General features: G+C 45.8%; 1 protein-coding gene and 1 non-coding gene across 2 annotated transcripts in view; both read left to right on the forward strand.

Annotated features, from left to right (window-relative positions):
• Positions 1-8,490, forward strand: part of LOC129058910 (uncharacterized) — a 59,759-nt gene extending 51,269 nt beyond the window's left edge. Inside the window, exon 2 of the mRNA XM_063723847.1 lies at positions 8,330-8,490. The gene's annotated coding sequence lies outside the window, so the exon portion shown is untranslated. The remainder of the gene's footprint in view (positions 1-8,329) is intronic.
• Positions 8,491-9,171: 681 nt separating this feature from the next.
• LOC112131670 (U1 spliceosomal RNA) lies at positions 9,172-9,336 on the forward strand. Its single transcript, XR_002913660.2, has one exon. It is a non-coding gene; the product is annotated as a U1 spliceosomal RNA (small nuclear RNA).
• The last annotated feature ends 1,645 nt before the right edge of the window (positions 9,337-10,981 follow it).

A 10,981-nucleotide genomic window follows, 5' to 3' on the forward strand; every position in this document is an offset into this window, starting at 1 on the left:
ATCAGCCTGGCCAGGCCTGTCTTCAAGGCCCAGGGGCAGGGCCAGGTCCTCCCGATGCTTCTCAAAGCTTCTCCCGCGGGTCGGCAGCAATCCTCCCCTTCCCTGTGACCTGCAGAAAAGCTTCAGGGGTCACTTATTCAATTTGCTAGGAGCCCGCGAGGCGCAGGTGCGCGGTGACTCTGTGGTTTCCACCGCACCCGCCGCCCTCCTTGATCCTCTCGCTGTCTCCGGCGGGCAGTAACGTTCTGGGTGAGCTTGGGCTCCGAAGACACCCAGCCAGGGAGGGACCGTTAGGGAAGGGCACCGTCCCCTTAGGTCCTTCGCCGTAGGGATCCAAAAAAGGTCTTGAAGAAATAGAACGGGAGAGTTGGAAGTAGATCAAAGGGAAAGAAAGAAATCCTAGGAGATTTCCTATCTGAAGGCACCACGAAGAGAAAGTCCGCCTCCTCTGGGCCGGGTCCTCACGTCGCTGGTGAACCGAGTTTCGATCTCCATTGGAGACCAAATCAGTTGATTTTGGCTGGATTCCTAGTGAAGAAGCCATCTTCGTCCTCCCTTGTTTAGGTCTTGATCCTGAAGCACTTGATTGTCTCTCCTGGGCTTTCCATGGATTCCAGGGATGCAACTGAGAAGTTTGTTTTTAATGCACTTACTTGAAGTAAGAATATTTGAAAGTATTTTTGCAAAGACAAAGGTTTCCTTTTGCACTGAAGACATTCAGATGTGAGGAAGATCACTCAGCTGGGGAAAGCAAATGCTGTTAAGAATGTCTCACAAACACAAATTACACCACAGCAGGTAGGTTTGACCCTCAGGTTGGGCACATTTTAAGTGCACTGTTGGTGGAACTTAAGATGAATCCAGGACATTCATGATTAATATTTTTAGTTTTTTAATAAAATTTAATATTTTGAATTTAAATACGCATTCTGAAAATTATATAACCAGCACAAGAAACCGGCTTTATGCCATTCTTACAAACACAGGAAAGAAAGATGATATTATAATGACAATGCTTAATAAATGGCAACGTTTTTGAAGTACCTAGAGAAAAAAAGTTAACCTAGAATTCTATGCAAAAATAAAATTTCAAAACTGTGAGTGAAATAAGGACATTGAAAAACATACAAAAGCTAAAAGAATTCACCAACCGACGCTACAAGAAATCTTGAAGAGTCCTCTAGGCAGAGGCAAAAGGATACCAGATAAAAATGTGGGCCTATACAAAGAAACAAATATTGGAAATGGCATTTAGAAAGCATGTACTACACTTTTTCTTATAATTTAAATCTTTTAAAAATATTTGACATAATAAAAGTAATAATAATGAATCACAAAGATTATAATGCATAAAGCAAAATTACATAACACTAGGATAAAGCCAGAAAGGGAGATATAATGACACTTGAAAGCAGACTGTGATAAATTAAAGATGTATCCCAGAACCCCTAAAGCAGCCACTGAAATAAGAAAAGGGTTATAGCTAATAAAGCAACAAAGGAAAGAAAACGGAATGAAATAAAAGCTATGTAAACAATATGTTGGAACAACTGCTCTCCAGGCCTCCACCCTATGGAAATATACCAGTGGCCAATGAGAAGTGTACAAGAATGATGACTGCAGCATTGTTTGTAACCATAAAGTAATAGAACCAACATAATTTTGAAGATATATGAAAAGAGTTTTATTTATTTAACAAACAGACAATTGAACAAACAAACAATGGAAGCAAGTCGTTTGCCAAAAGGAACACAGAGGGTCAGGATGATGCTGCTCCTCCGAGGATTTCAGGGTTCCCAGACGCCTAGTTTCTGTCTAGTTCTGGAAGATGTTATTCTTGGGGAGCAATAGGTCCTCGAGTTTGGGGCTCTTTCAGATTCTCTCTCCATTTCCCCATTCTGCTACAATAAATAAACAAACAAAAACAATTCTCACCTCCAGAAGATCCCGCCTGTGCGTCTGCACGAGCCTTTCAGGAGGTCTGGATGTCTGGTTCAAGGACTCCCTGGCTTCTTTCCCTGCTTTTGCTGTTCCCTTCCTCCGCTCCCGCCCTACGGCCCCAGGAACCGACCCCCGCCGAGCTGAGCCCCCGCAGCTCCACCGAGCAGAAGGTGCACCGGAGGCCCTGCCAGTTGCCCGCCCCGCAGGGTGCCGAGAAATCAACGCTCTGTAAAAAGAACTTCCGTATGGAAAAAATCTCTTGATTTCCACTCTCAGGGCTAGTTAAAGGACTAAAAGCTAAAGGTGACGAGGGATTCTTTCGACAGGTCCTACTCGTGCGCCCTAGTGAGTGCCAGACCCTGCTCCCCGCGAGGGGACCCGCGAGCGAACCTGACCACCATCCCTGCCCTGATGGAGCCCCCCCGTGCGAAACACAGGATCCGAAGATGGCAGCGGAAGCTCCGCAGCAGCCCAAAAGCGACTGGGCAGGGTGGATACAGGCTCCTTCACTGGTTGAAGGCGGCACAAAGAACGGGAAGAACCATCCCGGGAGCCCACCGGGCGTTCAGCTTCCCTTGGGACCCCAGGCGGCTCGGGCTGGGTCGCCGACCGGGGAGTTTCTGGGGGTTTCTGAAGCAAGAGAGGGGCAGGGCGGGCGAAGGCCATTCGGCTCTCCCTCTGGCTCCAGAATCTCCTAACGCGCAGGTGTCCAACTTGACCAGCGCAGCTCACCGTTCTGATCTCTCCGGTTTTCCAAGGTCTTGCTCGGTCGTCCTGCCGGGCTGGCGCTAATGGGAGGGAGGGAGGAAGTTTAGTGGGTGTGCGCTTCCTATATTGCCTAGTAGAGCCGGTAGTGCTTGTTTCTGTGGCGCAATCGGTTAGCACGTTCGGCTGTTAACCGAAAGGTTGGTGGCTGGAGCCCATCCAGGGACGCTTATTGCAACTTTTAAAGCATTCACGCATTGTCAATCACTAGACAAATTGGGAAGATTTTATCTTCCCGGAGTACCAAGCCACTAGTTTATGACTGATCCATGTCAAGGGCCAGCCCCAAGCCACTAATTCATGACTGATCCATGTCAAGGTCCAGCCCACCTCCCCGATCAGATTCTTAACCGGGTATCTCCTGAAATGGCGGGTTTACACCTGTGTAACTCAGGATCCTGAAACAGACACCTAGGAACCCACTTTTGGTGTGATAAAATTCTAATTCAGTTCGTTATACGCTTAAACGAGTAATTTATGTGCCTCCATTTTTTCATATTTTAGTAATAGGAGTCTAGTAGTATCTCCAGGATGTGTCTGGATTTACTGATTGGTCTATCAATAATGTGACCAGTGGAATCATTCATCATCATAGTGATCCTCTCCATCATTTTTGAAAACACTATTTTTCCTCAGTTTGTGCATGATTTATTTAACTCTTTTCAAAATGGTTTTGTTAGCCAGGTGTGGTGGCATGCACCTGTAATCCCAGCTACTCAGGAGGCTGAGGCAGGAGAATCATTTGAACTTGGGAGGTGGAGGCTGCAGTGAGCTGAGATCACTACACTCCAGCCTGAGCAACGGAGTGTGACTCTATCTCAAAAAAAAAAAAAAAGGGAAAAAATGTTTTTGGGATGAGGTTGATTTCATGGTTTTAGGATTACAAAGAATGCTGCACTCACCATTCTTGTACACGTATCTTTGGTCATTGTGGAAATGTCTACACTGCAGATATTTGTATAGTGTAGAGAACTGGTGGCTGGGCGTGGTGGCTCACGCCTGTAATTCCAGCACTTTAGGAGGCTGAGGCGGGCAGATCACTTGAGGTCAGGAGTTCAAGACCAGCCTGACCAACATGGAGAAACCCCATCCTTACTAAAAATACAAAATTAGCCGGGTGTGGTGGCACATGCCTGTAATCCCAGCTACTCAGGAGGCTGAGGCAGGAGAATCAGTTGAACCCGGGAGGCGGAGGTTGCAGTGAGCCGAAATCGTGCCAACAAGAGCAAAACTCTGTCTCAAGAAAGAAAAAAAAAGAGAACTGGATGCACCACTTCTACATTATATTGTTTATATAATGCTTCTAATTTGAGTACATTCTGCAAATGTATCTTTCATGGGAGCAGTACCAAATAATATTCCAATATGAATATTTATAAGAGGAAAAATATGCAGGTGTGCAATTGAGCTTCGTGCCTCTCCATGGGGCACATGTTCATAAAATGGTGGCATTAGCAATCATCTGAGAGTGGAGTTTGTGGCCCTTTGACTTCAAAAGCTGAAGCAGAGGATATGAAAACCCTCACTGTACATCCTCTGTAGTCTGGCCAGAATCATTCCTAGATCGGTGGTCTCTTATCAGGAGGGAATGCAGCTTGCTTGCTTTGTCAAAACCACCAAAAGGGAGAGAAAGTATCAGGCTGTTGGTTGATAACAGTAGTGAAGCAAGTCTTTCCAAAGAGTTGGTCTGTTAACCCTTAGGAAAAAAAATCCTAATTCTTACCAGATGGTGCCATGCTGTTCCAGGCTCTTGGTGTCCCAAAGAATGAACATGACACACACAAAGCAGCAAAGCAAAGCAAAAGTTTATTAAGCACAGTAACATTCTTGGAGTGGGGAGAGTGGGCTGACCTCTGGGAGATGAGATCAGTATTAGTTTGGTGTACTTTGGGTCTTTTTATGTGTGGTTTTTTTTCTTCTCTTCCCAAGGATGCCTAATCTTTAGCCAGTGTTTGCCTTTAGATTGATAGGTGGGTTGCTTAGTTACTTTGGCCCTTGTGTGCTTGCACATTGCCTCCATCCCATAATTTTAAGTACATGCATGATATGTAGTCCATATGCATGAGTTTTAATGAGCTGATTATCATATGGAGTCATGTTAAGGATACTTTTCTTCTTGAATGCACATGTCTATCTCTGAGGAGCTGCCCCTTTACTGCTTTGGATCTTGCCAGCAATGGGGTCTTTGCTTGCTTTTTTTTTTTTTTTTTTCAGACAGAGTCTCTCTGTTGCCCAGTCTGGAGTGTAGTGGTGCAATCTCAGCTCACTGCAACCTCCGCCTCCTGGGTTCAAGCGATGCTCCTGTCTCAGCCTCCTGAGTAGCCTGGAATACAGGAGTGCACCACCACGCCCAGCTAATTTTTGGTATTTTTAGTAGAGATGGGGTTTCGCCATGTTGGCCAGGCTGATCTCAAACTCCTGACGTCAGGCGATCTGCCCGCCTTGGCCTCCCAAAATGCTGGGATTACAGGCATGAGCCACTGCGCCTGGCCTTGCTTGCTTTTTTTAATCTTACTTTTTGTTTTGGCTGCTCAGCTTCTGCCTTCTATCTTGCTTCTTGCTCTCCTGCCCCATCACCTTTCTTCTGTTTCTGCCTTTACTCATTCTGCCTTTTATCCAACTTCCAATTCCCTCTGCTGTTTCTCCTGCCTCATAATGGCAGTTAGTGAGGGAGGGGTTTTAAGGGGGCATGTCCGACCTCCTATCCTGTCACAGCCAGAAACAGCTTTCAAGGTTTCTCTGTGGTCCTGTCAGCCAAGTGAGAGTCCATTCAGTTGTTTATAGGGCCTAGGGCTTATTTTTATTTCTCAATCCTGACAAGGGAAGGCTGGATTAATGCAGATTCTCTGCAGGTGTAAATTTCCCCTACAAAAGACAGTTTTGAAGAGTTACTTCTGTTTGCTGGCTCTCTGACAGCCATCTTAAAATATGCCAAAGAAATACATTCTGGGGTAAAATATTTTTATTTTCTTCATCTATCTACAGCTTCACCATACTGACAGCCTCCAGTTGAAGCATACCTGAAGCCTTTCTTTTTAAAAAGCTTTCCCACCCTTCTGACTGCCTTCAAGTCTCTGACAAAACACAAGTACAGTGGCTGACTCCCTGTTATAGCAAGCTCAGAATAAATCGCCTTTGCTTTTTTTCATTTGGTTGGTCTTCATTTATTTGCAGAAGCTTCAATGCAGAGTTGACAAGGCACTCCATCTTTGACCAAACCTTAGTAGTTTCCTCTGAGCCCTTTTCTCTATTAGTTCCTGGCCTGCCAAGTCCAGTTTTAGAAAAGAATACTGTTGAGTCTAGTTTAGCAAGAGTCCTCCCAACCATCTTTGATAGCTAATCAAGTTCCTTTTAGTAATTTTCCATCTACTGACTTTCTTATCTCGCCAATTGGCTATAATCTTCAACTTCTTCCTGCTGTATTTGAGGTTGAGTTCAGTTCTCTGCTGGTCTCTCTTGCCTACTGTAGTACATACAATAAAACCTGCCTGATGTTTTTAACAAGTGTCCAGTGTAGTCCCTCAGAAACTACCTTTGCAAAATTATGACAATCAGAGAAATCTGACATGGCTGACTCCATCTTGGTTCTAGCCTCACAGGCTAGCTGTCTTTGTTCATTCCTGTGCAATTTCTCCCAAGCTATCTTTGGGAAAAATTGAGTTTATAATTTAAATCAGGGGTCCCCAATCCCCAGGGCCACAAGACAGGTACTGGTCCATGGCCTGTTAGGAACCCAGCCAAACAGCAGGAGGTGAGCTGCAGGCTTTGGAGCATTACAACCTGAGCTCCGCCTCTTGTCAGATCAGCATCGGCATTACATTCTCATCGGAGCCTGGACCCTATTGGGAACTGCGCATGTGAGGGATCCAGATTGCGCACTCCTTATGAGACTGTAACTAATGCCTGATGACCTGAGGTGGAACAGTTTCATTCAGAAACCATCCACCACCCCCTTCCATGGAAAAATTGTCTTCCATGAAACCAGTCCCTGGTGCCAAAAACATTGGGGACAGCCAAAAAGTTTGGTTTAAATGATAACCTTCCCCAAAACTAAATTACCCCTGTAACACTAATGAAAGGCCACCAAGTCAGGAGGATGAAAGGGGCCTGAATTCTGCTAAGATGTATGCCTTGTTAAATAATTACCAGCCATTATTCCAGAGTCACAAGATTTGCAGCTTCCCCAATTACTGCTGTGAAGAACATCACTATTGTAGTACCTAAGATTGGCCTCTTGAGATGTCTTTTGAGGCTTTTGCATTTCTGACTACTGGATGGCACCATTTGGCCTGAAAATCAACCAGTCCCTTAGCCCCCACCCAGAAGCTGGCTCAGTGCAGGAGGGCCATTTTCCACACCCCTGTGATTTCATCCCCAACAATCAGCACTGCCCAAAGCCTAGCCCCCTCCCCACCAAACTATCTTTGAAAAAGCCCTTACCTCCAAGCCTTCAGTGAGATTGATTTGAGTAATAACTCTGTCCCCCACATGTCGTGGCTGGCCTGTGTCGATTAAACTCTTTACTGCAATGCCATGGTCTCCATGAATTGATTTTGTATGTACAGTGGGCAGGAAGAACCCATCAGGCAGTTACATCTACAGGATGGTGCCAGTTCTTTCCACAAAGGCTGGTCAGATACCCAGAAAGTATTTCTCCACTAGTACCTGGACAATGTGTCTCCCTATCAGTATCCAGGGAATGGAGCCTGGCTGAAGTATTTAGTATTCAGCGGTTACTACTACACTGTCACCTAATCCCTCATTTTCAATATTTTGCCATGCCTTCCAGTGGCCTAACTGGCCCCCATGCCACAGAATCTTTACTTTATGATCTCCAAGGAGAACTCTGCACTTGAGGTTTTGTGATTTGAGCAATGGAATAGAATCTGATACTGGTGGGCTGGGAAAGGTCCCCCGACATTGGTGGGATCTTGACCCCAGCCGTGGTGTCCAGGCTGTTGACACCATCTCAAGAATGAAGTCAAGGATGAGTCAGCAAACAGTGAAAGAAGAGATTTATTGCAAAGCAAAAAGTACACACTCAAGAAAGGGAAGTTCAGGCATACCCAAAAGAGAACAATGGATTCTGGGGTTTCATCTCAATGGGTTTCTTTAACCAAGGAGTGGAATATTCATGAAAATTCCTGGGTAAAGGTGGAGATTTCTCGGAACTGTGGTGCCATCCATTTTTACATCACATATTAGTCTCAGAACTGTCATGGCACTGGTGAGTGTGTGATTTCGTATGTTAATGAGCATATAATGAGGGCCTAGGCAAAACCTACATCAAATCCAGCACCACATTGGGTCCAGTCAGTCTTAGCCAGCTTGGTCCACACTCTGGTTTTTCAGCGTCTTATCAGCCCATAGCCTCAAGTCATGTAAATCTGCTGCCTAGAATTTGTTACCCTGCGACCACCCTGTATTATTCCTGTCTCAAATCTACTTGTAAATATTCAAATGGTCTTTGACTTGGGAATTCCAACTTTGCTTACTTCACAGTGTTTCCTGCGTTATAATCCAATGTAAGAAAAGATGACCCAGACATTTATTAAACATCTCAAATAAGATGTATCCCAAGTATTTGTGTCAAATTTGGATTATTTTGGTTTTGTCTTTGCAGAATATAAAAAACCAACATGAGGTAAGCACTAAGGTCTGGAGATGGCTGTGCAAGAGATGACAAAGTCCAACACCACGTATCCAATCATCTCTTCTGTGGCAGCATATTTTTCTACAATACTGAATTTGGAAAAAAAAAACAACATCAAAAAAATACTACGAGATTCATGAAACTGTACAACTGTCTTTATAACATTACCAGCGATAAAGTCAGTAAGGAAGACTGGTTTGCAGTCATCTGAGCAGTCTCTTTACTTTCATAAATATGGTTTCTCTCTGATATTAAACGGCTTCCAATTTCAAGCGGAATGCTACGTCCCAAGGATAAGAATGTGAAGAGAATCAGTTTCTTTTGTAATCCTAAACGTTCTAGTCTGTGAATTGAAAGCCATTATTTGAAGAAGAGTGCCCAGGATCCATCTGGCCGCCTAAATTTGCTCTGCAACACAGGTTAATGACCAGCTTCTTCAAGGGAGAAAAGATGCGGGGGCGGGAGGGAAAAAGGGAGAGGCAGACGTCACTTCCGCTGGCCAGCTCAGGCAGCGGGTTGGTTGGCTGAGTGGCAGAAAGGCAGACGGGGACTGGGAAACGCACTGTCGGTGACATCACGGATGGGGCGACTCCTATGTAGATGCAGCAGCGCAGGGGCTGCTGTTTCCCCACCTGCTGCTTCGCCAGGAAGGAGTTCCCCTGCCGTGGGAGAGGGTTCAGGACCGCTGGTCGGACCTGAGAGTTCCAGTTGTGTGTCAGGGCTAGGAGGGCTTGGGGGTGCGTGGGGCAAGTGACCGTGTGTGTAAAGGGTGAGGCGTGTGAGGCTGTGGCGGGGCGGAGGTATAGGAGCTCATACTTACCTGGCAGGGGAGATACCATGATCACGAAGGTGGTTTTCCCATGGGCGAGGCTTATCCACTGCACTCCGGATGTGCTGACCCCTGCGATTTCCCCAAATGTGGGAAACTCGACTGCATAATTTGTGGTAGTGGGGGACTGCGTTCGCGCTTTCCCCTGTTTCTTTGTGCTTTAAAGAATAGCCGGTATACTAAGAGTTATGTTTTCATTTTGTTGGTTTGTGTCTTGGGTGGTGTCCTAGGTGTTATTCTTGCAGTGGAAGATTGTGAAATAGGAAGTAACATGTCGACTCTCTGCCCGAGGAGGAGGAGAAATAAGAAGCCTCAGCTGTTGTAACAAGGTAACCAGCGTGAAGGCCACACAGCTTTTCCGTTTCTACCCTGGGCTGCTTTTTGTAGAGATTGGTCAATGGTCTCCAGTGTCTTGGGATCTCACGATCTGCAAAAATCTTCGTGTTTTTCCCTAGCACCCAGTCACCTTTTATACAGCCTCTGCTTCTAACTGCACCCCCCACAGGAGTTTGTAGGATTTCTGTGTTAGCGGGGAATGTGTTCTCACCTATTAGAGCCAGGTACAAACTACGCAGAGGGGCGCTGTTCTTTGGGAAGAAAGCAGGGCGTTTGCGGCTCTTAGTGTCCCCTTTGGGTTGTAGACATAACACGCTTACTTTGTGGAGGGGAAGGGGTCTGCCAGCGCCCAGGTGCCCGAACGCAATTCATCCCGAGACCCTCAAGTCAGAACCGCAGTCTCACCTGTCTTGGCGAAAATGCACTGCGATCCTCCCTGAAATATAAGGCGGGAAATTTTATGAGCAGCCGGGTCCACTATCTCCTGCCGTTTACATATCTAGTCTTTCTTCAGACTTCATTTAAGCGACAGCTTCTTGTTTGATGTGTCGCTTCCACATCCTAAATCCACTGCTAGGCAACTTTCTAGATAGCACCCCGACCCTTCCTTCCCACCTGCAAGCAGCCCTTTCCTATTTCTGGCGCCAGTGTCCTCCCTGGTCCCTCTTTCTTCAGGCCCTTGCTTATCGCCTTCATGGACAGAAAATACTTAGCTCTCTCTCAACCTGCGGTTTGCACCTGACACGCGTCAGTACCCTGGCAAATTCCCTAAAACCCCTTCTCAAATGGCACTGTAAATTCATCTCTTTTTAACTCCCAGAAGTATCTAATTGGTTTTTTCCCTGCACTACATGAATACTAGTATTCCACTACAGAAGAAAACCCCAGGCCTAGCGATGGCGGTTCTGGGCATTGTGCCAACCTCTCCCAGGTTGTGTTTTCTGACCTCATCTACTTCTGATCAACTGAGGTCAGGAGTTCGAGACCAGATTGACCAACATGGCGAAACTCCGTCGCTACTAAAAATCCAAAAAAAAAACAAAAAACAAACAAAAAAAGGAGCTGAGCGTGGTGGTGTGTGTGAACCCGGGAGGCGGAGGTTGCAGTGAGCCGAGATCGCGCCATTGCACCCCAGCCTGTGCGACAGAGCGAGATTCTGTCTCAAAAAAACAAACAAACAAACAAACAAACAAAAAAAACACATTAGTTCATCTGAGACATATTATTGGAGACAGTAGAATCATGCATCCAACAGGCACTTGGTGCAGATCTGAACCCACTGAGCTATTGGCTCATGTTCCCTCTGTTCTATTAAGTATCATGAGCAGAAATTGAGATCTTTGGCTTTTACCCACTAAGTATGGCTATAGGACAAGTCTCTCTCTCTCTCCCTCTCTCTCATTATTGCATCATTATTTTTTGCCATCAGTGTGGGTTTTTGGTTTTGATGTTATGAA

This window comes from Pongo abelii, chromosome 1 (assembly GCF_028885655.2).
Source record: "Pongo abelii isolate AG06213 chromosome 1, NHGRI_mPonAbe1-v2.0_pri, whole genome shotgun sequence".
NCBI lineage: Eukaryota > Metazoa > Chordata > Mammalia > Primates > Hominidae > Pongo > Pongo abelii.